Source organism: Helianthus annuus, chromosome 13 (genome assembly GCF_002127325.2).
Source record: "Helianthus annuus cultivar XRQ/B chromosome 13, HanXRQr2.0-SUNRISE, whole genome shotgun sequence".
NCBI lineage: Eukaryota > Viridiplantae > Streptophyta > Magnoliopsida > Asterales > Asteraceae > Helianthus > Helianthus annuus.
The window spans coordinates 102,119,215-102,125,214 of NC_035445.2; positions in this window are offsets into that span (position 1 = coordinate 102,119,215).

Consider the following 6,000-nt stretch of genomic DNA (forward strand, 5'->3'; position numbering starts at 1 on the left):
CGTTCGGTTAACAGTCCGTTTGGACAGCTGTCCGGTCAGACGGGTGTCCGATCGGATAGTTGTTCGAGTGGGTTGTTTCTTCCTTTGAGTAGGATGTGTTTGTGTATGATGGTTTGACTTTTGAAGTTTTTGTTGTAGCATTTCAAAACATGGGAGTATCCTTGCCCTTTCAGGTCGGTCGATCGGACGGTAGTTCGATCGGCCGACAACCCGATCGGTTAGGTACCTTAGCAAAATAAGTTCTCAGCAAGGTGTCATCCGATCGGACGACTGTTCGATCGGGTGGTACTCCTAGTGCATCGAACATGTTGAAAATCACCCAAACCCGGTCAGTGATCTGCTCGATCGGGTGGTACAACAGAACACTCGTCTTTACTTGGTTCTCCCGATCGGACAGGAATCACCCAAACCCGGTCAGTGATCTGTTCGGGACGGTTGTCTGACGTTTAACTCGAAATCGGTGAACCTCATGGATAGAACCCGGATCTTGAACCGCACAACTACTCTGATGATTAGTAAGTCGGCTCGAGCTCCGTTTCTATCGGCTTTGAAGGCGTTGAGTGTAAAAGAGTTGAAAGAAGGTTGGAAAACCATCTTTCAATCCTTTTTACCGTGTGTATGTTTAGATCTATGAAAGATCTTTGTTTATTTATGTGGAAATCGGCTAGATCCAAGTTATTCTTGGTAGATTGAGGCCAAAACATGAAGTTCTTCAAGAACACCATGATGACATCATCCTAGAACACTTGAATCTTGATGATCTCATGGTTAAAAGTTAAGATTTGAAAGATAGAAAGGTGTAGGAGTGCGTGTAGATCAAGAAAGTACAAGATTTAGGACGAAATCTTACTGGAATTGAGAGGAATCGAAGAAAAGGTGAGCTGAGTGTGCTGGTCGGACAGAAGTTTCCAAAAGTGGAAATGATGACAATGACAGGGGTATTTATAGGATGTTAAAAGAGGAAATGGTTGGCCGATCGGACAGGCAGCTCAATCGGATAGCCTGTCCGATCGGACAGCAGTCCGATCGGCTGGAAGCCTGGTCGATCAGTCGCCTGATTCGAGCATTCTGTAGCAACTCTCACTAAAAGTCCTATTTATTATTAGTCTAATAGGAAACCCTAATTAAGAAACCCAGGTGATTCTGCACAAACCTTGAAAGTTTCAGAACAATCAGAATCAGGATCAGGGCCCCTAAAACTCAAGAGGGGTAAACCCTAGCCAACGATTATCCTTATAATTTGCTGTAGGAATTGAATTTCGTCGAATTATGACTCACCAAGGCTATGTTGGACACGAACCTACCCTACCCTAAAATGTTACCCGCCGCGCCACGCGAAGGAGACAAGTCTCCCTGTCGCGACACGCGAGGGGGACAAATTTCCAGTATAAATAGAGGGCATTGGCACTTAGAATTCTGTGTTAGAACGATGTACAAATTCTCTCTGTACGTTGAGTTATTGTCTGATTACTCCAAAACACACACCAATCCCGAAACGCTGCTACGGTTCAGGGTATTAATTGGATCGCTATTACGATTCAACGTCCGATCGATTGAAACTATCCAACGTATGATTAAGTGTTGCTCAAATTGAGTTTATACTTTGTTATTCATCGTGATTTCGACTTGAATATTTGAGTATTATCCAATTTTGGACTATGCTCTGTTATTCGTTGTGAATCCACTGAATTATTAAGTATTGCACTTTGTTAATCGTTGTGAGGGTTTAATCTCGTGAATTGTCGTAAATGCTGTATTGGTTACTTACCTAATTTCGTGTGCATTAGATTATTAGGCTTATCAGTAGGCTAAACTCTATCCCATACCCCTACAATCAAAGAAGATAAGCAAACCAAGCAAAGCAAAGGTGAGTTCACAAACTTTCTACAAGGCACGGCCGTCCTCCAGAGGTAGGATGCCACTCCACTAAATCTTCGCACACATGCCTGTAGGGCCGCGACACGATGCGATATGATGCGATATGATACGATACGAATACTAACCTTCGCACACATGTCTGGGAGACCGCGATACGGGCTAGTAAGCCAGTGAACCAACCGTGAATTCACTTAACTTTGTTGTTGACTCGTTGTTACATGCCTTGCAGGTCGTTAGGTCTCTAGCTTAAGGAGCTTGCACTGGGAGGCGTGGTCGTTGTGGGAAAACTTATATTAAACTTATGTTTTGCTTCCGCTGTAAACTTAAACTATGTTTTGACCCCAATTGTATGGTGTTGGTTTTTATAAATAAACTACATGCTTGTTCAATATGATTGGTGGCTATGATCCTGGGCATGTCACGCCTCCAAGGCGGGGTGGGGTTTTGGAGGGGTGTGACAGAGTGGTATCAGAGCCATTGGTTATAGTGAACTTGGTTTTAAAAAAAAAGGGTAAAGCTTTTGGATAAAACCAGACTATAACCTGTACAGTGCTCAACGATCCGCAACGATGCTTCGCTCCAAGTGCAAGACTCAATACTTTACTGTGTTCTATAAATATTCATTTTAAGTGTTATAGCTAAGGTTAAGTCCTCCCTAAGTATTTCATGTATCCAACTTTAAGAAATATCTATCTGACGAATAGCTGGTAGTACCTCTTCAAGACATATAAGTGAATGAAAAATTTTAAGATTTGTTGAGAAATCACTTTAGATAGAAGACAGAAAGGTTAAGTTTCTCGAGCATAAAATATTAGTACTAGTATCCTTACTTATTCGAGTAAATCTCGAGGACGAGATTTCTATAAGGAGGGGAGAATGTAGCAACTCTCACTAAAAGTCCTATTTATTATTAGTCTAATAGGAAACCCTAATTAAGAAACCCAGGTGATTCTGCACAAACCCTGAAAGTTTCAGAACAATCAGAATCAGGATCAGGGCCCTTAAAACTCAAGAGGGGTAAACCCTAGCCAACGATTATCCTTATAATTTGCTGTAGGAATTGAATTTCGTTGAATTATGTCTCACCAAGGCTATGTTGGACACGAACCTACCCTACCCTAAATTGTTACCCGTCGCGCCACGCGAAGGAGACAAGTCTCCCTGTCGCGACACGCGAGGGGGACAAATTTCCAGTATAAATAGAGGGCATTGGCACTTAGAATTCTGTGTTGGAACGACGTACAAATTCTCTCTGTACGTTGAGTTATTGTCTGATTACTCCAAAACACACACCAATCCCGAAACGCTGCTACGATTCAGGGTATTAATTCGATCGCTATTACGATTCAACGTCCGATCGATTGAAACTATCCAACGTATGATTAAGTGCTGCTCAAATTGAGTTTATACTTTGTTATTCATCGTGATTTCGACTTGAATATTTGAGTATTATCCAATTTCGGACTATGCTCTGTTATTCGTTGTGAATCCACTGAATTATTAAGTATTGCACTTTGTTAATCGTTGTGAGGGTTTAATCTCGTGAATTGTCATAAATGGTGTATTGGTTACTTACCTAATTTCGTGTGCATTAGATTATTAGGCTTATCAGTAGGCTAAACTCTATCCCATACCCTTACAATCAAAGAAGATAAGCAAACCAAGCAAAGCAAAGGTGAGTTCACAAACTTTCTACAAGGCACGGCCGTCCTCCAGAGGTAGGATGCCACTCCACTAAATCTTCGCACACATGCCTGTAGGGCCGCGACACGATGCGATGCGATATGATACGAATACTAACCTTCGCACACATGTTTGGGAGACCGCGATACGGGCTAGTAAGCCAGTGAACCAACCGTGAATTCACTCAACTTTGTTGTTGACTCGTTGTTACATGCCTTGCAGGTCGTTAGGTCTCTAGCTTAAGGAGCTTGCACTGGGAGGCGTGGTCGTTGTGGGAAAACTTATATTAAACTTATGTTTTGCTTCCGCTGTAAACTCAAACTATGTTTTGACCCCAATTGTATTGTGTTGGTTTTTATAAATAAACTACATGCTTGTTCAATATGATTGGTGGCTATGATCCTGGGCATGTCACGCCTCCAAGGCGGGGTGGGGTTTTGGAGGGGTGTGACACGTTCGGTGCGACGATTTTTGATATTTCGATTGCGATTGCGATAGATGAGGATAAGATGGAGTTTCTTATTCAAATTACTTTTAATCCCAACCACTATATCTACATACAAGCATTCCTATCTCGCGCTGTCTTTTCGCCACCAGTTATCATGATTCGATTTTCGATTGAGTTTGATTGCGTTTCGATTGATTCGGTTGATTCCACACATAACATAAAGTAAACATGCACAAGTAACACATAAGGCACACACTCACGTATAATAATAACCAATCATCGCGATGTTCGAGTTTCGAGTTCGATGATGATTAGAGTAGTTCGATTATCGTTTAATTAACTTTATCGCATTGTTACTTCCTGCTATTCAAAGTCGTAAAGCGATTCGTATTGATAAACAATTCGATTACTTCGATTTTAGCAAATTACTCCACATAATACAACTAACGTAAAACACAAAATAGACTACATACAGTCAAAGAAGTCAAAACAGGTATTGGTCAAGGAGAGACAGATCGCAATTAGCAATCTTTTCTCCCTTTGACTTTAATCTTGACTTTGACTTTCGAAACACGGGGTGTTACAGCCTCCCCTTGTTTAGGGAATTTCGTCCCGAAATTAGGTCGAAGGTGTACAGTTCCGTGAATCACGTTTGACAACTCTCTCTCTAGACTTTCATTTAAACAACTGCGGGTACTTCGCCTTCATGTCACTTTCGAGTTCCCTAGTGAACTCCGCGCCTCGTTTGCCTTCTCATAGGACTTTCACAATAGGAATGCGCGAGCGCCTGAGCTGCTTGGTTTGGCGATCCATGATTTCGACAAGCTTTTCCATGAAGTGTAGCGTTTCATTTATTTGAAGGTCGTCGAGAGGTACGATTAAATCGTGCTCAGCCAGGCACTTTCGGAGATTTGACACATGGAAAGTCGGGTGGACGTTATTAAGTTCCTCCGGTAGTTCGAGTCTGTAGGCAACTTTTCCGATCCTTTCCAGAATCTTAAAAGGTCCAACATATCGAAGCGTTAGTTTCCCTTTCTTGCCGAATCTGACCACACCCTTCCAAGGTGATACCTTTAGGAGTACGTAGTCGCCAACGTCAAATTCAAGGGGCTTGCGTCGTCTATCGGCGTAACTTTTCTGTCTACTTCGAGCTTTCAGCAGGTTGTCTCGGATTTGGAGGATTTTGTCAGTTGTTTCTTGTAGTAGTTCAGGACCAGTTAATTGCGAGTGACTGATCTCGTGCCACACGATAGGCGATCGACATCTTCTTCCATATAAAGCCTCGAATGGTGCTATTTGGATGCTGGCATGATAACTGTTGTTGTACGAGAATTCGACTAACGGCAGGTATTTGTTCCAATTACCACCGAAGTCTATGACACATGAAATAAGCATGTCTTCAAGAGTACGGATCGTTCTTTCAGTTTGTCCGTCGGTTTGAGGATGGAATGCGGTACTCAGGTTAAGCGTTGTACCCAGAGCTGCTTGAAACGTTTCCCACAATCGCGAGGTAAACCGAGCATCACGGTCAGAGATGATGTCGCGAGGCATACCATGGTTACAAATGATCTCGCCGGTGTAGATTCGGGCTAATCGTTCTACCTAGTAGTCTTCCCATATTAGCAAAAAGTTGGCTGATTTGGTTAAACGATCAACGACAACCCATATGTTGTCGTGACCTGATGACGTGTGCGGAAGTTTGGTTATGAAGTCCATAGCTATACTCTCCCCATTTCCACATAGGGATTGGGGGTTGTTCGAGTAAGTCAGAGGGCCTTTGATGTTCAGCCTTGACTCTTGCACAAGTCAGGCACTTCCCAACGTAGAGAGCGATATCGCTTTTCATTCCCGGCAACCAGTACTTGTAACGAAGATCCTGGTACATTTTATCGGTACCTGGATGGATAGAATATCAGGATTTGTGGGCTTCATCCATTAAAATCTGTCGTAAATTGGTCCGCTTAGGGATCCAAATTCGGTTCAGAAAGTGG